The sequence below is a fragment of the Schistocerca nitens genome, chromosome 11 (assembly GCF_023898315.1).
Source record: "Schistocerca nitens isolate TAMUIC-IGC-003100 chromosome 11, iqSchNite1.1, whole genome shotgun sequence".
In the NCBI taxonomy this organism is placed as follows: Eukaryota; Metazoa; Arthropoda; class Insecta; order Orthoptera; family Acrididae; genus Schistocerca; species Schistocerca nitens.
The window spans coordinates 148637169-148664221 of record NC_064624.1 but is presented as its reverse complement, the minus strand read 5'-3'; the positions used below and the strand labels follow the sequence as shown (position 1 = coordinate 148664221).

At 53.2% G+C, this 27053-nt stretch overlaps 26 non-coding genes across 26 annotated transcripts; all 26 read left to right on the top strand.

The window, feature by feature from the left end:
- The first annotated feature begins 851 nt into the window (after positions 1-851).
- LOC126214483 (5S ribosomal RNA) lies at positions 852-970 on the top strand. Its single transcript, XR_007541937.1, has one exon. It is a non-coding gene; the product is annotated as a 5S ribosomal RNA (ribosomal RNA).
- Positions 971-1960: 990 nt separating this feature from the next.
- LOC126214482 (5S ribosomal RNA) lies at positions 1961-2079 on the top strand. Its single transcript, XR_007541936.1, has one exon. It is a non-coding gene; the product is annotated as a 5S ribosomal RNA (ribosomal RNA).
- A 990-nt stretch (positions 2080-3069) lies between these two features.
- On the top strand, positions 3070-3188 carry LOC126214480 (5S ribosomal RNA). The gene has a single exon (XR_007541935.1). It is a non-coding gene; the product is annotated as a 5S ribosomal RNA (ribosomal RNA).
- Positions 3189-4178: 990 nt separating this feature from the next.
- LOC126214479 (5S ribosomal RNA) lies at positions 4179-4297 on the top strand. The gene has a single exon (XR_007541934.1). It is a non-coding gene; the product is annotated as a 5S ribosomal RNA (ribosomal RNA).
- Positions 4298-5287: 990 nt separating this feature from the next.
- On the top strand, positions 5288-5406 carry LOC126214478 (5S ribosomal RNA). Its single transcript, XR_007541933.1, has one exon. It is a non-coding gene; the product is annotated as a 5S ribosomal RNA (ribosomal RNA).
- Positions 5407-6396: 990 nt separating this feature from the next.
- LOC126214476 (5S ribosomal RNA) lies at positions 6397-6515 on the top strand. Its single transcript, XR_007541931.1, has one exon. It is a non-coding gene; the product is annotated as a 5S ribosomal RNA (ribosomal RNA).
- Positions 6516-7505: 990 nt separating this feature from the next.
- On the top strand, positions 7506-7624 carry LOC126214475 (5S ribosomal RNA). The gene has a single exon (XR_007541930.1). It is a non-coding gene; the product is annotated as a 5S ribosomal RNA (ribosomal RNA).
- A 990-nt stretch (positions 7625-8614) lies between these two features.
- Positions 8615-8733, top strand: LOC126214474 (5S ribosomal RNA). Its single transcript, XR_007541929.1, has one exon. It is a non-coding gene; the product is annotated as a 5S ribosomal RNA (ribosomal RNA).
- Positions 8734-9723: 990 nt separating this feature from the next.
- On the top strand, positions 9724-9842 carry LOC126214473 (5S ribosomal RNA). Its single transcript, XR_007541928.1, has one exon. It is a non-coding gene; the product is annotated as a 5S ribosomal RNA (ribosomal RNA).
- Positions 9843-10832: 990 nt separating this feature from the next.
- LOC126214472 (5S ribosomal RNA) lies at positions 10833-10951 on the top strand. The gene has a single exon (XR_007541927.1). It is a non-coding gene; the product is annotated as a 5S ribosomal RNA (ribosomal RNA).
- A 990-nt stretch (positions 10952-11941) lies between these two features.
- Positions 11942-12060, top strand: LOC126214182 (5S ribosomal RNA). Its single transcript, XR_007541666.1, has one exon. It is a non-coding gene; the product is annotated as a 5S ribosomal RNA (ribosomal RNA).
- An 831-nt stretch (positions 12061-12891) lies between these two features.
- LOC126214181 (5S ribosomal RNA) lies at positions 12892-13010 on the top strand. Its single transcript, XR_007541665.1, has one exon. It is a non-coding gene; the product is annotated as a 5S ribosomal RNA (ribosomal RNA).
- An 841-nt stretch (positions 13011-13851) lies between these two features.
- Positions 13852-13970, top strand: LOC126214180 (5S ribosomal RNA). The gene has a single exon (XR_007541664.1). It is a non-coding gene; the product is annotated as a 5S ribosomal RNA (ribosomal RNA).
- An 831-nt stretch (positions 13971-14801) lies between these two features.
- On the top strand, positions 14802-14920 carry LOC126214179 (5S ribosomal RNA). Its single transcript, XR_007541663.1, has one exon. It is a non-coding gene; the product is annotated as a 5S ribosomal RNA (ribosomal RNA).
- Positions 14921-15761: 841 nt separating this feature from the next.
- LOC126214177 (5S ribosomal RNA) lies at positions 15762-15880 on the top strand. The gene has a single exon (XR_007541661.1). It is a non-coding gene; the product is annotated as a 5S ribosomal RNA (ribosomal RNA).
- Positions 15881-16711: 831 nt separating this feature from the next.
- On the top strand, positions 16712-16830 carry LOC126214176 (5S ribosomal RNA). The gene has a single exon (XR_007541660.1). It is a non-coding gene; the product is annotated as a 5S ribosomal RNA (ribosomal RNA).
- An 841-nt stretch (positions 16831-17671) lies between these two features.
- LOC126214175 (5S ribosomal RNA) lies at positions 17672-17790 on the top strand. Its single transcript, XR_007541659.1, has one exon. It is a non-coding gene; the product is annotated as a 5S ribosomal RNA (ribosomal RNA).
- An 850-nt stretch (positions 17791-18640) lies between these two features.
- On the top strand, positions 18641-18759 carry LOC126214174 (5S ribosomal RNA). Its single transcript, XR_007541658.1, has one exon. It is a non-coding gene; the product is annotated as a 5S ribosomal RNA (ribosomal RNA).
- An 845-nt stretch (positions 18760-19604) lies between these two features.
- LOC126214173 (5S ribosomal RNA) lies at positions 19605-19723 on the top strand. Its single transcript, XR_007541657.1, has one exon. It is a non-coding gene; the product is annotated as a 5S ribosomal RNA (ribosomal RNA).
- An 845-nt stretch (positions 19724-20568) lies between these two features.
- LOC126214171 (5S ribosomal RNA) lies at positions 20569-20687 on the top strand. The gene has a single exon (XR_007541656.1). It is a non-coding gene; the product is annotated as a 5S ribosomal RNA (ribosomal RNA).
- An 831-nt stretch (positions 20688-21518) lies between these two features.
- On the top strand, positions 21519-21637 carry LOC126214170 (5S ribosomal RNA). Its single transcript, XR_007541655.1, has one exon. It is a non-coding gene; the product is annotated as a 5S ribosomal RNA (ribosomal RNA).
- An 831-nt stretch (positions 21638-22468) lies between these two features.
- LOC126214169 (5S ribosomal RNA) lies at positions 22469-22587 on the top strand. Its single transcript, XR_007541654.1, has one exon. It is a non-coding gene; the product is annotated as a 5S ribosomal RNA (ribosomal RNA).
- An 841-nt stretch (positions 22588-23428) lies between these two features.
- LOC126214168 (5S ribosomal RNA) lies at positions 23429-23547 on the top strand. Its single transcript, XR_007541653.1, has one exon. It is a non-coding gene; the product is annotated as a 5S ribosomal RNA (ribosomal RNA).
- An 831-nt stretch (positions 23548-24378) lies between these two features.
- On the top strand, positions 24379-24497 carry LOC126214167 (5S ribosomal RNA). Its single transcript, XR_007541652.1, has one exon. It is a non-coding gene; the product is annotated as a 5S ribosomal RNA (ribosomal RNA).
- Positions 24498-25338: 841 nt separating this feature from the next.
- Positions 25339-25457, top strand: LOC126214165 (5S ribosomal RNA). Its single transcript, XR_007541650.1, has one exon. It is a non-coding gene; the product is annotated as a 5S ribosomal RNA (ribosomal RNA).
- An 845-nt stretch (positions 25458-26302) lies between these two features.
- Positions 26303-26421, top strand: LOC126214164 (5S ribosomal RNA). The gene has a single exon (XR_007541649.1). It is a non-coding gene; the product is annotated as a 5S ribosomal RNA (ribosomal RNA).
- The last annotated feature ends 632 nt before the right edge of the window (positions 26422-27053 follow it).

Below are 27053 nucleotides of genomic sequence, written 5' to 3'. Positions count from 1 at the left end.
AATAAAAATGAACCAATAAAAATGGTACTTTTGGCTCCCCTGCATTTTTTCCTTTTTAAGCCGCCATCCTGCCAGCAGTCGTTTCATACTACCTTTCTGTTATGACAAAGATGCTTTCTTAAGCATTTTAAAGTAATGCAACGGTACGATAATGCGGTAATTAACTCAGTTTGAGGGAGAATGTGCTAACGAAGTTTGCCGGGAAGTCTTTGAAAACGATAAAACAGTACGAATCTGCCCTGAAATGCGTCAGCGCCTATTGTTGTGCTGCACTGTACAGTTCCAAATTTGATTTGTAATCATAAATTTATTCCTTAGTCGCGTCGTCTAGTCCCGCAGACGTTTGTCGTGCTTGCGCCGTCATATGGACCACGACCCGAGCGGCAGCGAGCGGCAGTCGAGCAAAGTCGGGCCAAGTCGGTACGGGGACAGGGATAGGAAAGGTGCGAATGCACTGCCAACTATGCAAACACCCGGTGTGAGGCGAAGCGAGGCGAGGAAGCTCACATCGCTACCAGTGGCGCCCTCCAGCACGACACTGCCACACCCCGCACAGAGCATACGCCTGGACACCAGGGACGAGATACGCCTTCCGCGAGTGTCGAAGGTTGCACGCGACAAGCGAATGACAGGAGGTGCTACGAGCAGCTGTGCGTCTCACACACGCGACGGCGCGCTCGCCAATTCGGCAATCGTTCTGCTGGGACGTCGGGCGCGCACTCCGCGCCGTCCTCGAGGAACTCGCTGTTGCGGAAGGAGGTGCTTTCGTCAAATGCGGCCGAAAACTAACATTTTGTGTGTTGGGAGAAGAGCCGAATGCGAATTCTGCCGTGCGCCTACAGTATATGTACGCCAACGGCCATACCATGTTAAATACACCGGTTCTCGTCCGATCACCGAAGTTAAGCAACATCGGGCCCGGTTAGTACTTGGATGGGTGACCGCCTGGGAGCACCGGGTGCTGTTGGCTCCCCTTCTTTTTTTTTTTCCTTTTTATATCGCTACTCCTGCCAGCCCTCTTTCGATACTACCCTTCTGTTGTGACAAAGACGTTTCCTTAAGCATTTTAAACTACTGTAATGGTGCGAAAACAAAAAAAAATAAAATAAAATAAAAATGAACCAATAAAAATGGTACTTTTGGCTCCCCTGCATTTTTTCCTTTTTAAGCCGCCATCCTGCCAGCAGTCGTTTCATACTACCTTTCTGTTATGACAAAGATGCTTTCTTAAGCATTTTAAAGTAATGCAACGGTACGATAATGCGGTAATTAACTCAGTTTGAGGGAGAATGTGCTAACGAAGTTTGCCGGGAAGTCTTTGAAAACGATAAAACAGTACGAATCTGCCCTGAAATGCGTCAGCGCCTATTGTTGTGCTGCACTGTACAGTTCCAAATTTGATTTGTAATCATAAATTTATTCCTTAGTCGCGTCGTCTAGTCCCGCAGACGTTTGTCGTGCTTGCGCCGTCATATGGACCACGACCCGAGCGGCAGCGAGCGGCAGTCGAGCAAAGTCGGGCCAAGTCGGTACGGGGACAGGGATAGGAAAGGTGCGAATGCACTGCCAACTATGCAAACACCCGGTGTGAGGCGAAGCGAGGCGAGGAAGCTCACATCGCTACCAGTGGCGCCCTCCAGCACGACACTGCCACACCCCGCACAGAGCATACGCCTGGACACCAGGGACGAGATACGCCTTCCGCGAGTGTCGAAGGTTGCACGCGACAAGCGAATGACAGGAGGTGCTACGAGCAGCTGTGCGTCTCACACACGCGACGGCGCGCTCGCCAATTCGGCAATCGTTCTGCTGGGACGTCGGGCGCGCACTCCGCGCCGTCCTCGAGGAACTCGCTGTTGCGGAAGGAGGTGCTTTCGTCAAATGCGGCCGAAAACTAACATTTTGTGTGTTGGGAGAAGAGCCGAATGCGAATTCTGCCGTGCGCCTACAGTATATGTACGCCAACGGCCATACCATGTTAAATACACCGGTTCTCGTCCGATCACCGAAGTTAAGCAACATCGGGCCCGGTTAGTACTTGGATGGGTGACCGCCTGGGAGCACCGGGTGCTGTTGGCTCCCCTTCTTTTTTTTTTTCCTTTTTATATCGCTACTCCTGCCAGCCCTCTTTCGATACTACCCTTCTGTTGTGACAAAGACGTTTCCTTAAGCATTTTAAACTACTGTAATGGTGCGAAAACAAAAAAAAATAAAATAAAATAAAAATGAACCAATAAAAATGGTACTTTTGGCTCCCCTGCATTTTTTCCTTTTTAAGCCGCCATCCTGCCAGCAGTCGTTTCATACTACCTTTCTGTTATGACAAAGATGCTTTCTTAAGCATTTTAAAGTAATGCAACGGTACGATAATGCGGTAATTAACTCAGTTTGAGGGAGAATGTGCTAACGAAGTTTGCCGGGAAGTCTTTGAAAACGATAAAACAGTACGAATCTGCCCTGAAATGCGTCAGCGCCTATTGTTGTGCTGCACTGTACAGTTCCAAATTTGATTTGTAATCATAAATTTATTCCTTAGTCGCGTCGTCTAGTCCCGCAGACGTTTGTCGTGCTTGCGCCGTCATATGGACCACGACCCGAGCGGCAGCGAGCGGCAGTCGAGCAAAGTCGGGCCAAGTCGGTACGGGGACAGGGATAGGAAAGGTGCGAATGCACTGCCAACTATGCAAACACCCGGTGTGAGGCGAAGCGAGGCGAGGAAGCTCACATCGCTACCAGTGGCGCCCTCCAGCACGACACTGCCACACCCCGCACAGAGCATACGCCTGGACACCAGGGACGAGATACGCCTTCCGCGAGTGTCGAAGGTTGCACGCGACAAGCGAATGACAGGAGGTGCTACGAGCAGCTGTGCGTCTCACACACGCGACGGCGCGCTCGCCAATTCGGCAATCGTTCTGCTGGGACGTCGGGCGCGCACTCCGCGCCGTCCTCGAGGAACTCGCTGTTGCGGAAGGAGGTGCTTTCGTCAAATGCGGCCGAAAACTAACATTTTGTGTGTTGGGAGAAGAGCCGAATGCGAATTCTGCCGTGCGCCTACAGTATATGTACGCCAACGGCCATACCATGTTAAATACACCGGTTCTCGTCCGATCACCGAAGTTAAGCAACATCGGGCCCGGTTAGTACTTGGATGGGTGACCGCCTGGGAGCACCGGGTGCTGTTGGCTCCCCTTCTTTTTTTTTTTCCTTTTTATATCGCTACTCCTGCCAGCCCTCTTTCGATACTACCCTTCTGTTGTGACAAAGACGTTTCCTTAAGCATTTTAAACTACTGTAATGGTGCGAAAACAAAAAAAAATAAAATAAAATAAAAATGAACCAATAAAAATGGTACTTTTGGCTCCCCTGCATTTTTTCCTTTTTAAGCCGCCATCCTGCCAGCAGTCGTTTCATACTACCTTTCTGTTATGACAAAGATGCTTTCTTAAGCATTTTAAAGTAATGCAACGGTACGATAATGCGGTAATTAACTCAGTTTGAGGGAGAATGTGCTAACGAAGTTTGCCGGGAAGTCTTTGAAAACGATAAAACAGTACGAATCTGCCCTGAAATGCGTCAGCGCCTATTGTTGTGCTGCACTGTACAGTTCCAAATTTGATTTGTAATCATAAATTTATTCCTTAGTCGCGTCGTCTAGTCCCGCAGACGTTTGTCGTGCTTGCGCCGTCATATGGACCACGACCCGAGCGGCAGCGAGCGGCAGTCGAGCAAAGTCGGGCCAAGTCGGTACGGGGACAGGGATAGGAAAGGTGCGAATGCACTGCCAACTATGCAAACACCCGGTGTGAGGCGAAGCGAGGCGAGGAAGCTCACATCGCTACCAGTGGCGCCCTCCAGCACGACACTGCCACACCCCGCACAGAGCATACGCCTGGACACCAGGGACGAGATACGCCTTCCGCGAGTGTCGAAGGTTGCACGCGACAAGCGAATGACAGGAGGTGCTACGAGCAGCTGTGCGTCTCACACACGCGACGGCGCGCTCGCCAATTCGGCAATCGTTCTGCTGGGACGTCGGGCGCGCACTCCGCGCCGTCCTCGAGGAACTCGCTGTTGCGGAAGGAGGTGCTTTCGTCAAATGCGGCCGAAAACTAACATTTTGTGTGTTGGGAGAAGAGCCGAATGCGAATTCTGCCGTGCGCCTACAGTATATGTACGCCAACGGCCATACCATGTTAAATACACCGGTTCTCGTCCGATCACCGAAGTTAAGCAACATCGGGCCCGGTTAGTACTTGGATGGGTGACCGCCTGGGAGCACCGGGTGCTGTTGGCTCCCCTTCTTTTTTTTTTTCCTTTTTATATCGCTACTCCTGCCAGCCCTCTTTCGATACTACCCTTCTGTTGTGACAAAGACGTTTCCTTAAGCATTTTAAACTACTGTAATGGTGCGAAAACAAAAAAAAATAAAATAAAATAAAAATGAACCAATAAAAATGGTACTTTTGGCTCCCCTGCATTTTTTCCTTTTTAAGCCGCCATCCTGCCAGCAGTCGTTTCATACTACCTTTCTGTTATGACAAAGATGCTTTCTTAAGCATTTTAAAGTAATGCAACGGTACGATAATGCGGTAATTAACTCAGTTTGAGGGAGAATGTGCTAACGAAGTTTGCCGGGAAGTCTTTGAAAACGATAAAACAGTACGAATCTGCCCTGAAATGCGTCAGCGCCTATTGTTGTGCTGCACTGTACAGTTCCAAATTTGATTTGTAATCATAAATTTATTCCTTAGTCGCGTCGTCTAGTCCCGCAGACGTTTGTCGTGCTTGCGCCGTCATATGGACCACGACCCGAGCGGCAGCGAGCGGCAGTCGAGCAAAGTCGGGCCAAGTCGGTACGGGGACAGGGATAGGAAAGGTGCGAATGCACTGCCAACTATGCAAACACCCGGTGTGAGGCGAAGCGAGGCGAGGAAGCTCACATCGCTACCAGTGGCGCCCTCCAGCACGACACTGCCACACCCCGCACAGAGCATACGCCTGGACACCAGGGACGAGATACGCCTTCCGCGAGTGTCGAAGGTTGCACGCGACAAGCGAATGACAGGAGGTGCTACGAGCAGCTGTGCGTCTCACACACGCGACGGCGCGCTCGCCAATTCGGCAATCGTTCTGCTGGGACGTCGGGCGCGCACTCCGCGCCGTCCTCGAGGAACTCGCTGTTGCGGAAGGAGGTGCTTTCGTCAAATGCGGCCGAAAACTAACATTTTGTGTGTTGGGAGAAGAGCCGAATGCGAATTCTGCCGTGCGCCTACAGTATATGTACGCCAACGGCCATACCATGTTAAATACACCGGTTCTCGTCCGATCACCGAAGTTAAGCAACATCGGGCCCGGTTAGTACTTGGATGGGTGACCGCCTGGGAGCACCGGGTGCTGTTGGCTCCCCTTCTTTTTTTTTTTCCTTTTTATATCGCTACTCCTGCCAGCCCTCTTTCGATACTACCCTTCTGTTGTGACAAAGACGTTTCCTTAAGCATTTTAAACTACTGTAATGGTGCGAAAACAAAAAAAAATAAAATAAAATAAAAATGAACCAATAAAAATGGTACTTTTGGCTCCCCTGCATTTTTTCCTTTTTAAGCCGCCATCCTGCCAGCAGTCGTTTCATACTACCTTTCTGTTATGACAAAGATGCTTTCTTAAGCATTTTAAAGTAATGCAACGGTACGATAATGCGGTAATTAACTCAGTTTGAGGGAGAATGTGCTAACGAAGTTTGCCGGGAAGTCTTTGAAAACGATAAAACAGTACGAATCTGCCCTGAAATGCGTCAGCGCCTATTGTTGTGCTGCACTGTACAGTTCCAAATTTGATTTGTAATCATAAATTTATTCCTTAGTCGCGTCGTCTAGTCCCGCAGACGTTTGTCGTGCTTGCGCCGTCATATGGACCACGACCCGAGCGGCAGCGAGCGGCAGTCGAGCAAAGTCGGGCCAAGTCGGTACGGGGACAGGGATAGGAAAGGTGCGAATGCACTGCCAACTATGCAAACACCCGGTGTGAGGCGAAGCGAGGCGAGGAAGCTCACATCGCTACCAGTGGCGCCCTCCAGCACGACACTGCCACACCCCGCACAGAGCATACGCCTGGACACCAGGGACGAGATACGCCTTCCGCGAGTGTCGAAGGTTGCACGCGACAAGCGAATGACAGGAGGTGCTACGAGCAGCTGTGCGTCTCACACACGCGACGGCGCGCTCGCCAATTCGGCAATCGTTCTGCTGGGACGTCGGGCGCGCACTCCGCGCCGTCCTCGAGGAACTCGCTGTTGCGGAAGGAGGTGCTTTCGTCAAATGCGGCCGAAAACTAACATTTTGTGTGTTGGGAGAAGAGCCGAATGCGAATTCTGCCGTGCGCCTACAGTATATGTACGCCAACGGCCATACCATGTTAAATACACCGGTTCTCGTCCGATCACCGAAGTTAAGCAACATCGGGCCCGGTTAGTACTTGGATGGGTGACCGCCTGGGAGCACCGGGTGCTGTTGGCTCCCCTTCTTTTTTTTTTTCCTTTTTATATCGCTACTCCTGCCAGCCCTCTTTCGATACTACCCTTCTGTTGTGACAAAGACGTTTCCTTAAGCATTTTAAACTACTGTAATGGTGCGAAAACAAAAAAAAATAAAATAAAATAAAAATGAACCAATAAAAATGGTACTTTTGGCTCCCCTGCATTTTTTCCTTTTTAAGCCGCCATCCTGCCAGCAGTCGTTTCATACTACCTTTCTGTTATGACAAAGATGCTTTCTTAAGCATTTTAAAGTAATGCAACGGTACGATAATGCGGTAATTAACTCAGTTTGAGGGAGAATGTGCTAACGAAGTTTGCCGGGAAGTCTTTGAAAACGATAAAACAGTACGAATCTGCCCTGAAATGCGTCAGCGCCTATTGTTGTGCTGCACTGTACAGTTCCAAATTTGATTTGTAATCATAAATTTATTCCTTAGTCGCGTCGTCTAGTCCCGCAGACGTTTGTCGTGCTTGCGCCGTCATATGGACCACGACCCGAGCGGCAGCGAGCGGCAGTCGAGCAAAGTCGGGCCAAGTCGGTACGGGGACAGGGATAGGAAAGGTGCGAATGCACTGCCAACTATGCAAACACCCGGTGTGAGGCGAAGCGAGGCGAGGAAGCTCACATCGCTACCAGTGGCGCCCTCCAGCACGACACTGCCACACCCCGCACAGAGCATACGCCTGGACACCAGGGACGAGATACGCCTTCCGCGAGTGTCGAAGGTTGCACGCGACAAGCGAATGACAGGAGGTGCTACGAGCAGCTGTGCGTCTCACACACGCGACGGCGCGCTCGCCAATTCGGCAATCGTTCTGCTGGGACGTCGGGCGCGCACTCCGCGCCGTCCTCGAGGAACTCGCTGTTGCGGAAGGAGGTGCTTTCGTCAAATGCGGCCGAAAACTAACATTTTGTGTGTTGGGAGAAGAGCCGAATGCGAATTCTGCCGTGCGCCTACAGTATATGTACGCCAACGGCCATACCATGTTAAATACACCGGTTCTCGTCCGATCACCGAAGTTAAGCAACATCGGGCCCGGTTAGTACTTGGATGGGTGACCGCCTGGGAGCACCGGGTGCTGTTGGCTCCCCTTCTTTTTTTTTTTCCTTTTTATATCGCTACTCCTGCCAGCCCTCTTTCGATACTACCCTTCTGTTGTGACAAAGACGTTTCCTTAAGCATTTTAAACTACTGTAATGGTGCGAAAACAAAAAAAAATAAAATAAAATAAAAATGAACCAATAAAAATGGTACTTTTGGCTCCCCTGCATTTTTTCCTTTTTAAGCCGCCATCCTGCCAGCAGTCGTTTCATACTACCTTTCTGTTATGACAAAGATGCTTTCTTAAGCATTTTAAAGTAATGCAACGGTACGATAATGCGGTAATTAACTCAGTTTGAGGGAGAATGTGCTAACGAAGTTTGCCGGGAAGTCTTTGAAAACGATAAAACAGTACGAATCTGCCCTGAAATGCGTCAGCGCCTATTGTTGTGCTGCACTGTACAGTTCCAAATTTGATTTGTAATCATAAATTTATTCCTTAGTCGCGTCGTCTAGTCCCGCAGACGTTTGTCGTGCTTGCGCCGTCATATGGACCACGACCCGAGCGGCAGCGAGCGGCAGTCGAGCAAAGTCGGGCCAAGTCGGTACGGGGACAGGGATAGGAAAGGTGCGAATGCACTGCCAACTATGCAAACACCCGGTGTGAGGCGAAGCGAGGCGAGGAAGCTCACATCGCTACCAGTGGCGCCCTCCAGCACGACACTGCCACACCCCGCACAGAGCATACGCCTGGACACCAGGGACGAGATACGCCTTCCGCGAGTGTCGAAGGTTGCACGCGACAAGCGAATGACAGGAGGTGCTACGAGCAGCTGTGCGTCTCACACACGCGACGGCGCGCTCGCCAATTCGGCAATCGTTCTGCTGGGACGTCGGGCGCGCACTCCGCGCCGTCCTCGAGGAACTCGCTGTTGCGGAAGGAGGTGCTTTCGTCAAATGCGGCCGAAAACTAACATTTTGTGTGTTGGGAGAAGAGCCGAATGCGAATTCTGCCGTGCGCCTACAGTATATGTACGCCAACGGCCATACCATGTTAAATACACCGGTTCTCGTCCGATCACCGAAGTTAAGCAACATCGGGCCCGGTTAGTACTTGGATGGGTGACCGCCTGGGAGCACCGGGTGCTGTTGGCTCCCCTTCTTTTTTTTTTTCCTTTTTATATCGCTACTCCTGCCAGCCCTCTTTCGATACTACCCTTCTGTTGTGACAAAGACGTTTCCTTAAGCATTTTAAACTACTGTAATGGTGCGAAAACAAAAAAAAATAAAATAAAATAAAAATGAACCAATAAAAATGGTACTTTTGGCTCCCCTGCATTTTTTCCTTTTTAAGCCGCCATCCTGCCAGCAGTCGTTTCATACTACCTTTCTGTTATGACAAAGATGCTTTCTTAAGCATTTTAAAGTAATGCAACGGTACGATAATGCGGTAATTAACTCAGTTTGAGGGAGAATGTGCTAACGAAGTTTGCCGGGAAGTCTTTGAAAACGATAAAACAGTACGAATCTGCCCTGAAATGCGTCAGCGCCTATTGTTGTGCTGCACTGTACAGTTCCAAATTTGATTTGTAATCATAAATTTATTCCTTAGTCGCGTCGTCTAGTCCCGCAGACGTTTGTCGTGCTTGCGCCGTCATATGGACCACGACCCGAGCGGCAGCGAGCGGCAGTCGAGCAAAGTCGGGCCAAGTCGGTACGGGGACAGGGATAGGAAAGGTGCGAATGCACTGCCAACTATGCAAACACCCGGTGTGAGGCGAAGCGAGGCGAGGAAGCTCACATCGCTACCAGTGGCGCCCTCCAGCACGACACTGCCACACCCCGCACAGAGCATACGCCTGGACACCAGGGACGAGATACGCCTTCCGCGAGTGTCGAAGGTTGCACGCGACAAGCGAATGACAGGAGGTGCTACGAGCAGCTGTGCGTCTCACACACGCGACGGCGCGCTCGCCAATTCGGCAATCGTTCTGCTGGGACGTCGGGCGCGCACTCCGCGCCGTCCTCGAGGAACTCGCTGTTGCGGAAGGAGGTGCTTTCGTCAAATGCGGCCGAAAACTAACATTTTGTGTGTTGGGAGAAGAGCCGAATGCGAATTCTGCCGTGCGCCTACAGTATATGTACGCCAACGGCCATACCATGTTAAATACACCGGTTCTCGTCCGATCACCGAAGTTAAGCAACATCGGGCCCGGTTAGTACTTGGATGGGTGACCGCCTGGGAGCACCGGGTGCTGTTGGCTCCCCTTCTTTTTTTTTTTCCTTTTTATATCGCTACTCCTGCCAGCCCTCTTTCGATACTACCCTTCTGTTGTGACAAAGACGTTTCCTTAAGCATTTTAAACTACTGTAATGGTGCGAAAACAAAAAAAAATAAAATAAAATAAAAATGAACCAATAAAAATGGTACTTTTGGCTCCCCTGCATTTTTTCCTTTTTAAGCCGCCATCCTGCCAGCAGTCGTTTCATACTACCTTTCTGTTATGACAAAGATGCTTTCTTAAGCATTTTAAAGTAATGCAACGGTACGATAATGCGGTAATTAACTCAGTTTGAGGGAGAATGTGCTAACGAAGTTTGCCGGGAAGTCTTTGAAAACGATAAAACAGTACGAATCTGCCCTGAAATGCGTCAGCGCCTATTGTTGTGCTGCACTGTACAGTTCCAAATTTGATTTGTAATCATAAATTTATTCCTTAGTCGCGTCGTCTAGTCCCGCAGACGTTTGTCGTGCTTGCGCCGTCATATGGACCACGACCCGAGCGGCAGCGAGCGGCAGTCGAGCAAAGTCGGGCCAAGTCGGTACGGGGACAGGGATAGGAAAGGTGCGAATGCACTGCCAACTATGCAAACACCCGGTGTGAGGCGAAGCGAGGCGAGGAAGCTCACATCGCTACCAGTGGCGCCCTCCAGCACGACACTGCCACACCCCGCACAGAGCATACGCCTGGACACCAGGGACGAGATACGCCTTCCGCGAGTGTCGAAGGTTGCACGCGACAAGCGAATGACAGGAGGTGCTACGAGCAGCTGTGCGTCTCACACACGCGACGGCGCGCTCGCCAATTCGGCAATCGTTCTGCTGGGACGTCGGGCGCGCACTCCGCGCCGTCCTCGAGGAACTCGCTGTTGCGGAAGGAGGTGCTTTCGTCAAATGCGGCCGAAAACTAACATTTTGTGTGTTGGGAGAAGAGCCGAATGCGAATTCTGCCGTGCGCCTACAGTATATGTACGCCAACGGCCATACCATGTTAAATACACCGGTTCTCGTCCGATCACCGAAGTTAAGCAACATCGGGCCCGGTTAGTACTTGGATGGGTGACCGCCTGGGAGCACCGGGTGCTGTTGGCTCCCCTTCTTTTTTTTTTTCCTTTTTATATCGCTACTCCTGCCAGCCCTCTTTCGATACTACCCTTCTGTTGTGACAAAGACGTTTCCTTAAGCATTTTAAACTACTGTAATGGTGCGAAAACAAAAAAAAATAAAATAAAATAAAAATGAACCAATAAAAATGGTACTTTTGGCTCCCCTGCATTTTTTCCTTTTTAAGCCGCCATCCTGCCAGCAGTCGTTTCATACTACCTTTCTGTTATGACAAAGATGCTTTCTTAAGCATTTTAAAGTAATGCAACGGTACGATAATGCGGTAATTAACTCAGTTTGAGGGAGAATGTGCTAACGAAGTTTGCCGGGAAGTCTTTGAAAACGATAAAACAGTACGAATCTGCCCTGAAATGCGTCAGCGCCTATTGTTGTGCTGCACTGTACAGTTCCAAATTTGATTTGTAATCATAAATTTATTCCTTAGTCGCGTCGTCTAGTCCCGCAGACGTTTGTCGTGCTTGCGCCGTCATATGGACCACGACCCGAGCGGCAGCGAGCGGCAGTCGAGCAAAGTCGGGCCAAGTCGGTACGGGGACAGGGATAGGAAAGGTGCGAATGCACTGCCAACTATGCAAACACCCGGTGTGAGGCGAAGCGAGGCGAGGAAGCTCACAGGCGAGGAAGCCCACATCGCTACCAGTGGCGCCCTCCAGCACGACACTGCCACACCCCGCACAGGCCGTCCGCTGGACACCAGGGACAAGATGCGTCCTCCGCTAGTGTCGAAGGCTGCACGCGGAGGTGCAACGAGCAGCAGTGCGTCTCACACACGCGGCGGTGCGCCCGCTAATTCGGCCGTCGCTCTGCTGGGACGCCGGGCGCGCCCCCCGCGCCGTCCTCGAGGAACTGGCTGTTGCGGAAGGAAGTGCTTTCGTCAAATGCGGCCGAAAACTAACATTTTGTGTGTTGGGAGAAAAGCCGAACGCGAATTCTGCCGTGCTCCTACGTTACGTGAGTGCCAACGGCCATACCATGATGAATACACCGGTTCTCGTCCGATCACCGAAGTTAAGCATCATTGGGCCCGGTTAGTACTTGGATGGGTGACCGCCTGGGAAACCCGGGTGCTGTTGGCTTCCTTCCTTTTTTTTTTTTTTTGTTTTATGTCGCTACCCCTACCAGCCCAATTTTCAAACCACCTTTCTGTTGTGACAAAGATGCTTCCTTAAGCCTTTTATACTACTGCAATGGTACGAAAATGCAGTAATTAACTCAGTTTGAGGGAGAATGTGCTAACCAAGTTTGCCAGGAAGCCTTTGAAAACGACAAAACGGTACGAATCGGCAGGTGATTTCTGAAATCCGTCACCGCCTATTGTTGTGTAGGAGTGTAGAGTTCGAAATTTGATTTGTAATCACGAATTTATTCCTTAGTCGTCTCGTCTCGTCTCGTCTCGTCCCGCAGACGTTTGTCGTGCTTGCGCTGTCATATGGACCACGACCCGAGCGGCAGCGAGCGGCAGTCGAGCAAAGTCGGGACAAGTCGGGACGGGGACAGGGATAGGACTGGTGTGAATGCACTGCAAACTACGCACACACCCGGTGTGTGAGGCGAGGCGAGGCGAGGCGAGGAAGCCCACATCGCTACCAGTGGCGCCCTCCAGCACGACACTGCCACACCCCGCACAGGCCGTCCGCTGGACACCAGGGACAAGATGCGTCCTCCGCTAGTGTCGAAGGCTGCACGCGGAGGTGCAACGAGCAGCAGTGCGTCTCACACACGCGGCGGTGCGCCCGCTAATTCGGCCGTCGCTCTGCTGGGACGCCGGGCGCGCCCCCCGCGCCGTCCTCGAGGAACTGGCTGTTGCGGAAGGAAGTGCTTTCGTCAAATGCGGCCGAAAACTAACATTTTGTGTGTTGGGAGAAAAGCCGAACGCGAATTCTGCCGTGCTCCTACGTTACGTGAGTGCCAACGGCCATACCATGATGAATACACCGGTTCTCGTCCGATCACCGAAGTTAAGCATCATTGGGCCCGGTTAGTACTTGGATGGGTGACCGCCTGGGAAACCCGGGTGCTGTTGGCTTCCTTCCTTTTTTTTTTTTTTTGTTTTATGTCGCTACCCCTACCAGCCCAATTTTCAAACCACCTTTCTGTTGTGACAAAGATGCTTCCTTAAGCCTTTTATACTACTGCAATGGTACGAAAATGCAGTAATTAACTCAGTTTGAGGGAGAATGTGCTAACCAAGTTTGCCAGGAAGCCTTTGAAAACGACAAAACGGTACGAATCGGCAGGTGATTTCTGAAATACGTCACCGCCTATTGTTGTGTAGGAGTGTAGAGTTCCAAACTTGATTTGTAATCACGAATCTGTCCCTTAGTCGTCTCGTCTCGTCTCGTCCCGCAGACGTTTGTCGTGCTTGCGCTGTCATATGGACCACGACCCGAGCGGCAGCGAGCGGCAGTCGAGCAAAGTCGGGACAAGTCGGGACGGGGACAGGGATAGGAATGGTGTGAATGCACTGCAAACTACGCACACACCCGGTGTGTGAGGCGAGGCGAGGCGAGGCGAGGCGAGGCGAGGCGAGGAAGCCCACATCGCTACCAGTGGCGCCCTCCAGCACGACACTGCCACACCCCGCACAGGCCGTCCGCTGGACACCAGGGACAAGATGCGTCCTCCGCTAGTGTCGAAGGCTGCACGCGGAGGTGCAACGAGCAGCAGTGCGTCTCACACACGCGGCGGTGCGCCCGCTAATTCGGCCGTCGCTCTGCTGGGACGCCGGGCGCGCCCCCCGCGCCGTCCTCGAGGAACTGGCTGTTGCGGAAGGAAGTGCTTTCGTCAAATGCGGCCGAAAACTAACATTTTGTGTGTTGGGAGAAAAGCCGAACGCGAATTCTGCCGTGCTCCTACGTTACGTGAGTGCCAACGGCCATACCATGATGAATACACCGGTTCTCGTCCGATCACCGAAGTTAAGCATCATTGGGCCCGGTTAGTACTTGGATGGGTGACCGCCTGGGAAACCCGGGTGCTGTTGGCTTCCTTCCTTTTTTTTTTTTTTTGTTTTATGTCGCTACCCCTACCAGCCCAATTTTCAAACCACCTTTCTGTTGTGACAAAGATGCTTCCTTAAGCCTTTTATACTACTGCAATGGTACGAAAATGCAGTAATTAACTCAGTTTGAGGGAGAATGTGCTAACCAAGTTTGCCAGGAAGCCTTTGAAAACGACAAAACGGTACGAATCGGCAGGTGATTTCTGAAATCCGTCACCGCCTATTGTTGTGTAGGAGTGTAGAGTTCGAAATTTGATTTGTAATCACGAATTTATTCCTTAGTCGTCTCGTCTCGTCTCGTCTCGTCCCGCAGACGTTTGTCGTGCTTGCGCTGTCATATGGACCACGACCCGAGCGGCAGCGAGCGGCAGTCGAGCAAAGTCGGGACAAGTCGGGACGGGGACAGGGATAGGACTGGTGTGAATGCACTGCAAACTACGCACACACCCGGTGTGTGAGGCGAGGCGAGGCGAGGCGAGGAAGCCCACATCGCTACCAGTGGCGCCCTCCAGCACGACACTGCCACACCCCGCACAGGCCGTCCGCTGGACACCAGGGACAAGATGCGTCCTCCGCTAGTGTCGAAGGCTGCACGCGGAGGTGCAACGAGCAGCAGTGCGTCTCACACACGCGGCGGTGCGCCCGCTAATTCGGCCGTCGCTCTGCTGGGACGCCGGGCGCGCCCCCCGCGCCGTCCTCGAGGAACTGGCTGTTGCGGAAGGAAGTGCTTTCGTCAAATGCGGCCGAAAACTAACATTTTGTGTGTTGGGAGAAAAGCCGAACGCGAATTCTGCCGTGCTCCTACGTTACGTGAGTGCCAACGGCCATACCATGATGAATACACCGGTTCTCGTCCGATCACCGAAGTTAAGCATCATTGGGCCCGGTTAGTACTTGGATGGGTGACCGCCTGGGAAACCCGGGTGCTGTTGGCTTCCTTCCTTTTTTTTTTTTTTTGTTTTATGTCGCTACCCCTACCAGCCCAATTTTCAAACCACCTTTCTGTTGTGACAAAGATGCTTCCTTAAGCCTTTTATACTACTGCAATGGTACGAAAATGCAGTAATTAACTCAGTTTGAGGGAGAATGTGCTAACCAAGTTTGCCAGGAAGCCTTTGAAAACGACAAAACGGTACGAATCGGCAGGTGATTTCTGAAATACGTCACCGCCTATTGTTGTGTAGGAGTGTAGAGTTCCAAACTTGATTTGTAATCACGAATCTGTCCCTTAGTCGTCTCGTCTCGTCTCGTCCCGCAGACGTTTGTCGTGCTTGCGCTGTCATATGGACCACGACCCGAGCGGCAGCGAGCGGCAGTCGAGCAAAGTCGGGACAAGTCGGGACGGGGACAGGGATAGGAATGGTGTGAATGCACTGCAAACTACGCACACACCCGGTGTGTGAGGCGAGGCGAGGCGAGGCGAGGCGAGGCGAGGCGAGGAAGCCCACATCGCTACCAGTGGCGCCCTCCAGCACGACACTGCCACACCCCGCACAGGCCGTCCGCTGGACACCAGGGACAAGATGCGTCCTCCGCTAGTGTCGAAGGCTGCACGCGGAGGTGCAACGAGCAGCAGTGCGTCTCACACACGCGGCGGTGCGCCCGCTAATTCGGCCGTCGCTCTGCTGGGACGCCGGGCGCGCCCCCCGCGCCGTCCTCGAGGAACTGGCTGTTGCGGAAGGAAGTGCTTTCGTCAAATGCGGCCGAAAACTAACATTTTGTGTGTTGGGAGAAAAGCCGAACGCGAATTCTGCCGTGCTCCTACGTTACGTGAGTGCCAACGGCCATACCATGATGAATACACCGGTTCTCGTCCGATCACCGAAGTTAAGCATCATTGGGCCCGGTTAGTACTTGGATGGGTGACCGCCTGGGAAACCCGGGTGCTGTTGGCTTCCTTCCTTTTTTTTTTTTTTTGTTTTATGTCGCTACCCCTACCAGCCCAATTTTCAAACCACCTTTCTGTTGTGACAAAGATGCTTCCTTAAGCCTTTTATACTACTGCAATGGTACGAAAATGCAGTAATTAACTCAGTTTGAGGGAGAATGTGCTAACCAAGTTTGCCAGGAAGCCTTTGAAAACGACAAAACGGTACGAATCGGCAGGTGATTTCTGAAATCCGTCACCGCCTATTGTTGTGTAGGAGTGTAGAGTTCGAAATTTGATTTGTAATCACGAATTTATTCCTTAGTCGTCTCGTCTCGTCTCGTCTCGTCCCGCAGACGTTTGTCGTGCTTGCGCTGTCATATGGACCACGACCCGAGCGGCAGCGAGCGGCAGTCGAGCAAAGTCGGGACAAGTCGGGACGGGGACAGGGATAGGACTGGTGTGAATGCACTGCAAACTACGCACACACCCGGTGTGTGAGGCGAGGCGAGGCGAGGCGAGGAAGCCCACATCGCTACCAGTGGCGCCCTCCAGCACGACACTGCCACACCCCGCACAGGCCGTCCGCTGGACACCAGGGACAAGATGCGTCCTCCGCTAGTGTCGAAGGCTGCACGCGGAGGTGCAACGAGCAGCAGTGCGTCTCACACACGCGGCGGTGCGCCCGCTAATTCGGCCGTCGCTCTGCTGGGACGCCGGGCGCGCCCCCCGCGCCGTCCTCGAGGAACTGGCTGTTGCGGAAGGAAGTGCTTTCGTCAAATGCGGCCGAAAACTAACATTTTGTGTGTTGGGAGAAAAGCCGAACGCGAATTCTGCCGTGCTCCTACGTTACGTGAGTGCCAACGGCCATACCATGATGAATACACCGGTTCTCGTCCGATCACCGAAGTTAAGCATCATTGGGCCCGGTTAGTACTTGGATGGGTGACCGCCTGGGAAACCCGGGTGCTGTTGGCTTCCTTCCTTTTTTTTTTTTTTTGTTTTATGTCGCTACCCCTACCAGCCCAATTTTCAAACCACCTTTCTGTTGTGACAAAGATGCTTCCTTAAGCCTTTTATACTACTGCAATGGTACGAAAATGCAGTAATTAACTCAGTTTGAGGGAGAATGTGCTAACCAAGTTTGCCAGGAAGCCTTTGAAAACGACAAAACGGTACGAATCGGCAGGTGATTTCTGAAATACGTCACCGCCTATTGTTGTGTAGGAGTGTAGAGTTCCAAACTTGATTTGTAATCACGAATCTGTCCCTTAGTCGTCTCGTCTCGTCTCGTCCCGCAGACGTTTGTCGTGCTTGCGCTGTCATATGGACCACGACCCGAGCGGCAGCGAGCGGCAGTCGAGCAAAGTCGGGACAAGTCGGGACGGGGACAGGGATAGGAATGGTGTGAATGCACTGCAAACTACGCACACACCCGGTGTGTGAGGCGAGGCGAGGCGAGGCGAGGCGAGGCGAGGCGAGGAAGCCCACATCGCTACCAGTGGCGCCCTCCAGCACGACACTGCCACACCCCGCACAGGCCGTCCGCTGGACACCAGGGACAAGATGCGTCCTCCGCTAGTGTCGAAGGCTGCACGCGGAGGTGCAACGAGCAGCAGTGCGTCTCACACACGCGGCGGTGCGCCCGCTAATTCGGCCGTCGCTCTGCTGGGACGCCGGGCGCGCCCCCCGCGCCGTCCTCGAGGAACTGGCTGTTGCGGAAGGAAGTGCTTTCGTCAAATGCGGCCGAAAACTAACATTTTGTGTGTTGGGAGAAAAGCCGAACGCGAATTCTGCCGTGCTCCTACGTTACGTGAGTGCCAACGGCCATACCATGATGAATACACCGGTTCTCGTCCGATCACCGAAGTTAAGCATCATTGGGCCCGGTTAGTACTTGGATGGGTGACCGCCTGGGAAACCCGGGTGCTGTTGGCTTCCTTCCTTTTTTTTTTTTTTTTTTTGTTTTATGTCGCTACCCCTACCAGCCCAATTTTCAAACCACCTTTCTGTTGTGACAAAGATGCTTCCTTAAGCCTTTTATACTACTGCAATGGTACGAAAATGCAGTAATTAACTCAGTTTGAGGGAGAATGTGCTAACCAAGTTTGCCAGGAAGCCTTTGAAAACGACAAAACGGTACGAATCGGCAGGTGATTTCTGAAATACGTCACCGCCTATTGTTGTGTAGGAGTGTAGAGTTCCAAACTTGATTTGTAATCACGAATCTGTCCCTTAGTCGTCTCGTCTCGTCTCGTCCCGCAGACGTTTGTCGTGCTTGCGCTGTCATATGGACCACGACCCGAGCGGCAGCGAGCGGCAGTCGAGCAAAGTCGGGACAAGTCGGGACGGGGACAGGGATAGGAATGGTGTGAATGCACTGCAAACTACGCACACACCCGGTGTGTGAGGCGAGGCGAGGCGAGGCGAGGCGAGGCGAGGCGAGGCGAGGAAGCCCACATCGCTACCAGTGGCGCCCTCCAGCACGACACTGCCACACCCCGCACAGGCCGTCCGCTGGACACCAGGGACAAGATGCGTCCTCCGCTAGTGTCGAAGGCTGCACGCGGAGGTGCAACGAGCAGCAGTGCGTCTCACACACGCGGCGGTGCGCCCGCTAATTCGGCCGTCGCTCTGCTGGGACGCCGGGCGCGCCCCCCGCGCCGTCCTCGAGGAACTGGCTGTTGCGGAAGGAAGTGCTTTCGTCAAATGCGGCCGAAAACTAACATTTTGTGTGTTGGGAGAAAAGCCGAACGCGAATTCTGCCGTGCTCCTACGTTACGTGAGTGCCAACGGCCATACCATGATGAATACACCGGTTCTCGTCCGATCACCGAAGTTAAGCATCATTGGGCCCGGTTAGTACTTGGATGGGTGACCGCCTGGGAAACCCGGGTGCTGTTGGCTTCCTTCCTTTTTTTTTTTTTTGTTTTATGTCGCTACCCCTACCAGCCCAATTTTCAAACCACCTTTCTGTTGTGACAAAGATGCTTCCTTAAGCCTTTTATACTACTGCAATGGTACGAAAATGCAGTAATTAACTCAGTTTGAGGGAGAATGTGCTAACCAAGTTTGCCAGGAAGCCTTTGAAAACGACAAAACGGTACGAATCGGCAGGTGATTTCTGAAATACGTCACCGCCTATTGTTGTGTAGGAGTGTAGAGTTCCAAACTTGATTTGTAATCACGAATCTGTCCCTTAGTCGTCTCGTCTCGTCTCGTCCCGCAGACGTTTGTCGTGCTTGCGCTGTCATATGGACCACGACCCGAGCGGCAGCGAGCGGCAGTCGAGCAAAGTCGGGACAAGTCGGGACGGGGACAGGGATAGGAATGGTGTGAATGCACTGCAAACTACGCACACACCCGGTGTGTGAGGCGAGGCGAGGCGAGGCGAGGCGAGGCGAGGCGAGGCGAGGAAGCCCACATCGCTACCAGTGGCGCCCTCCAGCACGACACTGCCACACCCCGCACAGGCCGTCCGCTGGACACCAGGGACAAGATGCGTCCTCCGCTAGTGTCGAAGGCTGCACGCGGAGGTGCAACGAGCAGCAGTGCGTCTCACACACGCGGCGGTGCGCCCGCTAATTCGGCCGTCGCTCTGCTGGGACGCCGGGCGCGCCCCCCGCGCCGTCCTCGAGGAACTGGCTGTTGCGGAAGGAAGTGCTTTCGTCAAATGCGGCCGAAAACTAACATTTTGTGTGTTGGGAGAAAAGCCGAACGCGAATTCTGCCGTGCTCCTACGTTACGTGAGTGCCAACGGCCATACCATGATGAATACACCGGTTCTCGTCCGATCACCGAAGTTAAGCATCATTGGGCCCGGTTAGTACTTGGATGGGTGACCGCCTGGGAAACCCGGGTGCTGTTGGCTTCCTTCCTTTTTTTTTTTTTTGTTTTATGTCGCTACCCCTACCAGCCCAATTTTCAAACCACCTTTCTGTTGTGACAAAGATGCTTCCTTAAGCCTTTTATACTACTGCAATGGTACGAAAATGCAGTAATTAACTCAGTTTGAGGGAGAATGTGCTAACCAAGTTTGCCAGGAAGCCTTTGAAAACGACAAAACGGTACGAATCGGCAGGTGATTTCTGAAATACGTCACCGCCTATTGTTGTGTAGGAGTGTAGAGTTCCAAACTTGATTTGTAATCACGAATCTGTCCCTTAGTCGTCTCGTCTCGTCTCGTCCCGCAGACGTTTGTCGTGCTTGCGCTGTCATATGGACCACGACCCGAGCGGCAGCGAGCGGCAGTCGAGCAAAGTCGGGACAAGTCGGGACGGGGACAGGGATAGGAATGGTGTGAATGCACTGCAAACTACGCACACACCCGGTGTGTGAGGCGAGGCGAGGCGAGGCGAGGCGAGGCGAGGCGAGGCGAGGAAGCCCACATCGCTACCAGTGGCGCCCTCCAGCACGACACTGCCACACCCCGCACAGGCCGTCCGCTGGACACCAGGGACAAGATGCGTCCTCCGCTAGTGTCGAAGGCTGCACGCGGAGGTGCAACGAGCAGCAGTGCGTCTCACACACGCGGCGGTGCGCCCGCTAATTCGGCCGTCGCTCTGCTGGGACGCCGGGCGCGCCCCCCGCGCCGTCCTCGAGGAACTGGCTGTTGCGGAAGGAAGTGCTTTCGTCAAATGCGGCCGAAAACTAACATTTTGTGTGTTGGGAGAAAAGCCGAACGCGAATTCTGCCGTGCTCCTACGTTACGTGAGTGCCAACGGCCATACCATGATGAATACACCGGTTCTCGTCCGATCACCGAAGTTAAGCATCATTGGGCCCGGTTAGTACTTGGATGGGTGACCGCCTGGGAAACCCGGGTGCTGTTGGCTTCCTTCCTTTTTTTTTTTTTTTGTTTTATGTCGCTACCCCTACCAGCCCAATTTTCAAACCACCTTTCTGTTGTGACAAAGATGCTTCCTTAAGCCTTTTATACTACTGCAATGGTACGAAAATGCAGTAATTAACTCAGTTTGAGGGAGAATGTGCTAACCAAGTTTGCCAGGAAGCCTTTGAAAACGACAAAACGGTACGAATCGGCAGGTGATTTCTGAAATCCGTCACCGCCTATTGTTGTGTAGGAGTGTAGAGTTCGAAATTTGATTTGTAATCACGAATTTATTCCTTAGTCGTCTCGTCTCGTCTCGTCTCGTCCCGCAGACGTTTGTCGTGCTTGCGCTGTCATATGGACCACGACCCGAGCGGCAGCGAGCGGCAGTCGAGCAAAGTCGGGACAAGTCGGGACGGGGACAGGGATAGGACTGGTGTGAATGCACTGCAAACTACGCACACACCCGGTGTGTGAGGCGAGGCGAGGCGAGGCGAGGAAGCCCACATCGCTACCAGTGGCGCCCTCCAGCACGACACTGCCACACCCCGCACAGGCCGTCCGCTGGACACCAGGGACAAGATGCGTCCTCCGCTAGTGTCGAAGGCTGCACGCGGAGGTGCAACGAGCAGCAGTGCGTCTCACACACGCGGCGGTGCGCCCGCTAATTCGGCCGTCGCTCTGCTGGGACGCCGGGCGCGCCCCCCGCGCCGTCCTCGAGGAACTGGCTGTTGCGGAAGGAAGTGCTTTCGTCAAATGCGGCCGAAAACTAACATTTTGTGTGTTGGGAGAAAAGCCGAACGCGAATTCTGCCGTGCTCCTACGTTACGTGAGTGCCAACGGCCATACCATGATGAATACACCGGTTCTCGTCCGATCACCGAAGTTAAGCATCATTGGGCCCGGTTAGTACTTGGATGGGTGACCGCCTGGGAAACCCGGGTGCTGTTGGCTTCCTTCCTTTTTTTTTTTTTTTGTTTTATGTCGCTACCCCTACCAGCCCAATTTTCAAACCACCTTTCTGTTGTGACAAAGATGCTTCCTTAAGCCTTTTATACTACTGCAATGGTACGAAAATGCAGTAATTAACTCAGTTTGAGGGAGAATGTGCTAACCAAGTTTGCCAGGAAGCCTTTGAAAACGACAAAACGGTACGAATCGGCAGGTGATTTCTGAAATCCGTCACCGCCTATTGTTGTGTAGGAGTGTAGAGTTCGAAATTTGATTTGTAATCACGAATTTATTCCTTAGTCGTCTCGTCTCGTCTCGTCTCGTCCCGCAGACGTTTGTCGTGCTTGCGCTGTCATATGGACCACGACCCGAGCGGCAGCGAGCGGCAGTCGAGCAAAGTCGGGACAAGTCGGGACGGGGACAGGGATAGGACTGGTGTGAATGCACTGCAAACTACGCACACACCCGGTGTGTGAGGCGAGGCGAGGCGAGGCGAGGAAGCCCACATCGCTACCAGTGGCGCCCTCCAGCACGACACTGCCACACCCCGCACAGGCCGTCCGCTGGACACCAGGGACAAGATGCGTCCTCCGCTAGTGTCGAAGGCTGCACGCGGAGGTGCAACGAGCAGCAGTGCGTCTCACACACGCGGCGGTGCGCCCGCTAATTCGGCCGTCGCTCTGCTGGGACGCCGGGCGCGCCCCCCGCGCCGTCCTCGAGGAACTGGCTGTTGCGGAAGGAAGTGCTTTCGTCAAATGCGGCCGAAAACTAACATTTTGTGTGTTGGGAGAAAAGCCGAACGCGAATTCTGCCGTGCTCCTACGTTACGTGAGTGCCAACGGCCATACCATGATGAATACACCGGTTCTCGTCCGATCACCGAAGTTAAGCATCATTGGGCCCGGTTAGTACTTGGATGGGTGACCGCCTGGGAAACCCGGGTGCTGTTGGCTTCCTTCCTTTTTTTTTTTTTTTGTTTTATGTCGCTACCCCTACCAGCCCAATTTTCAAACCACCTTTCTGTTGTGACAAAGATGCTTCCTTAAGCCTTTTATACTACTGCAATGGTACGAAAATGCAGTAATTAACTCAGTTTGAGGGAGAATGTGCTAACCAAGTTTGCCAGGAAGCCTTTGAAAACGACAAAACGGTACGAATCGGCAGGTGATTTCTGAAATACGTCACCGCCTATTGTTGTGTAGGAGTGTAGAGTTCCAAACTTGATTTGTAATCACGAATCTGTCCCTTAGTCGTCTCGTCTCGTCTCGTCCCGCAGACGTTTGTCGTGCTTGCGCTGTCATATGGACCACGACCCGAGCGGCAGCGAGCGGCAGTCGAGCAAAGTCGGGACAAGTCGGGACGGGGACAGGGATAGGAATGGTGTGAATGCACTGCAAACTACGCACACACCCGGTGTGTGAGGCGAGGCGAGGCGAGGCGAGGCGAGGCGAGGCGAGGAAGCCCACATCGCTACCAGTGGCGCCCTCCAGCACGACACTGCCACACCCCGCACAGGCCGTCCGCTGGACACCAGGGACAAGATGCGTCCTCCGCTAGTGTCGAAGGCTGCACGCGGAGGTGCAACGAGCAGCAGTGCGTCTCACACACGCGGCGGTGCGCCCGCTAATTCGGCCGTCGCTCTGCTGGGACGCCGGGCGCGCCCCCCGCGCCGTCCTCGAGGAACTGGCTGTTGCGGAAGGAAGTGCTTTCGTCAAATGCGGCCGAAAACTAACATTTTGTGTGTTGGGAGAAAAGCCGAACGCGAATTCTGCCGTGCTCCTACGTTACGTGAGTGCCAACGGCCATACCATGATGAATACACCGGTTCTCGTCCGATCACCGAAGTTAAGCATCATTGGGCCCGGTTAGTACTTGGATGGGTGACCGCCTGGGAAACCCGGGTGCTGTTGGCTTCCTTCCTTTTTTTTTTTTTTTGTTTTATGTCGCTACCCCTACCAGCCCAATTTTCAAACCACCTTTCTGTTGTGACAAAGATGCTTCCTTAAGCCTTTTATACTACTGCAATGGTACGAAAATGCAGTAATTAACTCAGTTTGAGGGAGAATGTGCTAACCAAGTTTGCCAGGAAGCCTTTGAAAACGACAAAACGGTACGAATCGGCAGGTGATTTCTGAAATCCGTCACCGCCTATTGTTGTGTAGGAGTGTAGAGTTCGAAATTTGATTTGTAATCACGAATTTATTCCTTAGTCGTCTCGTCTCGTCTCGTCTCGTCCCGCAGACGTTTGTCGTGCTTGCGCTGTCATATGGACCACGACCCGAGCGGCAGCGAGCGGCAGTCGAGCAAAGTCGGGACAAGTCGGGACGGGGACAGGGATAGGACTGGTGTGAATGCACTGCAAACTACGCACACACCCGGTGTGTGAGGCGAGGCGAGGCGAGGCGAGGAAGCCCACATCGCTACCAGTGGCGCCCTCCAGCACGACACTGCCACACCCCGCACAGGCCGTCCGCTGGACACCAGGGACAAGATGCGTCCTCCGCTAGTGTCGAAGGCTGCACGCGGAGGTGCAACGAGCAGCAGTGCGTCTCACACACGCGGCGGTGCGCCCGCTAATTCGGCCGTCGCTCTGCTGGGACGCCGGGCGCGCCCCCCGCGCCGTCCTCGAGGAACTGGCTGTTGCGGAAGGAAGTGCTTTCGTCAAATGCGGCCGAAAACTAACATTTTGTGTGTTGGGAGAAAAGCCGAACGCGAATTCTGCCGTGCTCCTACGTTACGTGAGTGCCAACGGCCATACCATGATGAATACACCGGTTCTCGTCCGATCACCGAAGTTAAGCATCATTGGGCCCGGTTAGTACTTGGATGGGTGACCGCCTGGGAAACCCGGGTGCTGTTGGCTTCCTTCCTTTTTTTTTTTTTTTGTTTTATGTCGCTACCCCTACCAGCCCAATTTTCAAACCACCTTTCTGTTGTGACAAAGATGCTTCCTTAAGCCTTTTATACTACTGCAATGGTACGAAAATGCAGTAATTAACTCAGTTTGAGGGAGAATGTGCTAACCAAGTTTGCCAGGAAGCCTTTGAAAACGACAAAACGGTACGAATCGGCAGGTGATTTCTGAAATACGTCACCGCCTATTGTTGTGTAGGAGTGTAGAGTTCCAAACTTGATTTGTAATCACGAATCTGTCCCTTAGTCGTCTCGTCTCGTCTCGTCCCGCAGACGTTTGTCGTGCTTGCGCTGTCATATGGACCACGACCCGAGCGGCAGCGAGCGGCAGTCGAGCAAAGTCGGGACAAGTCGGGACGGGGACAGGGATAGGAATGGTGTGAATGCACTGCAAACTACGCACACACCCGGTGTGTGAGGCGAGGCGAGGCGAGGCGAGGCGAGGCGAGGCGAGGAAGCCCACATCGCTACCAGTGGCGCCCTCCAGCACGACACTGCCACACCCCGCACAGGCCGTCCGCTGGACACCAGGGACAAGATGCGTCCTCCGCTAGTGTCGAAGGCTGCACGCGGAGGTGCAACGAGCAGCAGTGCGTCTCACACACGCGGCGGTGCGCCCGCTAATTCGGCCGTCGCTCTGCTGGGACGCCGGGCGCGCCCCCCGCGCCGTCCTCGAGGAACTGGCTGTTGCGGAAGGAAGTGCTTTCGTCAAATGCGGCCGAAAACTAACATTTTGTGTGTTGGGAGAAAAGCCGAACGCGAATTCTGCCGTGCTCCTACGTTACGTGAGTGCCAACGGCCATACCATGATGAATACACCGGTTCTCGTCCGATCACCGAAGTTAAGCATCATTGGGCCCGGTTAGTACTTGGATGGGTGACCGCCTGGGAAACCCGGGTGCTGTTGGCTTCCTTCCTTTTTTTTTTTTTTGTTTTATGTCGCTACCCCTACCAGCCCAATTTTCAAACCACCTTTCTGTTGTGACAAAGATGCTTCCTTAAGCCTTTTATACTACTGCAATGGTACGAAAATGCAGTAATTAACTCAGTTTGAGGGAGAATGTGCTAACCAAGTTTGCCAGGAAGCCTTTGAAAACGACAAAACGGTACGAATCGGCAGGTGATTTCTGAAATACGTCACCGCCTATTGTTGTGTAGGAGTGTAGAGTTCCAAACTTGATTTGTAATCACGAATCTGTCCCTTAGTCGTCTCGTCTCGTCTCGTCCCGCAGACGTTTGTCGTGCTTGCGCTGTCATATGGACCACGACCCGAGCGGCAGCGAGCGGCAGTCGAGCAAAGTCGGGACAAGTCGGGACGGGGACAGGGATAGGAATGGTGTGAATGCACTGCAAACTACGCACACACCCGGTGTGTGAGGCGAGGCGAGGCGAGGCGAGGCGAGGCGAGGCGAGGCGAGGAAGCCCACATCGCTACCAGTGGCGCCCTCCAGCACGACACTGCCACACCCCGCACAGGCCGTCCGCTGGACACCAGGGACAAGATGCGTCCTCCGCTAGTGTCGAAGGCTGCACGCGGAGGTGCAACGAGCAGCAGTGCGTCTCACACACGCGGCGGTGCGCCCGCTAATTCGGCCGTCGCTCTGCTGGGACGCCGGGCGCGCCCCCCGCGCCGTCCTCGAGGAACTGGCTGTTGCGGAAGGAAGTGCTTTCGTCAAATGCGGCCGAAAACTAACATTTTGTGTGTTGGGAGAAAAGCCGAACGCGAATTCTGCCGTGCTCCTACGTTACGTGAGTGCCAACGGCCATACCATGATGAATACACCGGTTCTCGTCCGATCACCGAAGTTAAGCATCATTGGGCCCGGTTAGTACTTGGATGGGTGACCGCCTGGGAAACCCGGGTGCTGTTGGCTTCCTTCCTTTTTTTTTTTTTTGTTTTATGTCGCTACCCCTACCAGCCCAATTTTCAAACCACCTTTCTGTTGTGACAAAGATGCTTCCTTAAGCCTTTTATACTACTGCAATGGTACGAAAATGCAGTAATTAACTCAGTTTGAGGGAGAATGTGCTAACCAAGTTTGCCAGGAAGCCTTTGAAAACGACAAAACGGTACGAATCGGCAGGTGATTTCTGAAATACGTCACCGCCTATTGTTGTGTAGGAGTGTAGAGTTCCAAACTTGATTTGTAATCACGAATCTGTCCCTTAGTCGTCTCGTCTCGTCTCGTCCCGCAGACGTTTGTCGTGCTTGCGCTGTCATATGGACCACGACCCGAGCGGCAGCGAGCGGCAGTCGAGCAAAGTCGGGACAAGTCGGGACGGGGACAGGGATAGGAATGGTGTGAATGCACTGCAAACTACGCACACACCCGGTGTGTGAGGCGAGGCGAGGCGAGGCGAGGCGAGGCGAGGCGAGGCGAGGAAGCCCACATCGCTACCAGTGGCGCCCTCCAGCACGACACTGCCACACCCCGCACAGGCCGTCCGCTGGACACCAGGGACAAGATGCGTCCTCCGCTAGTGTCGAAGGCTGCACGCGGAGGTG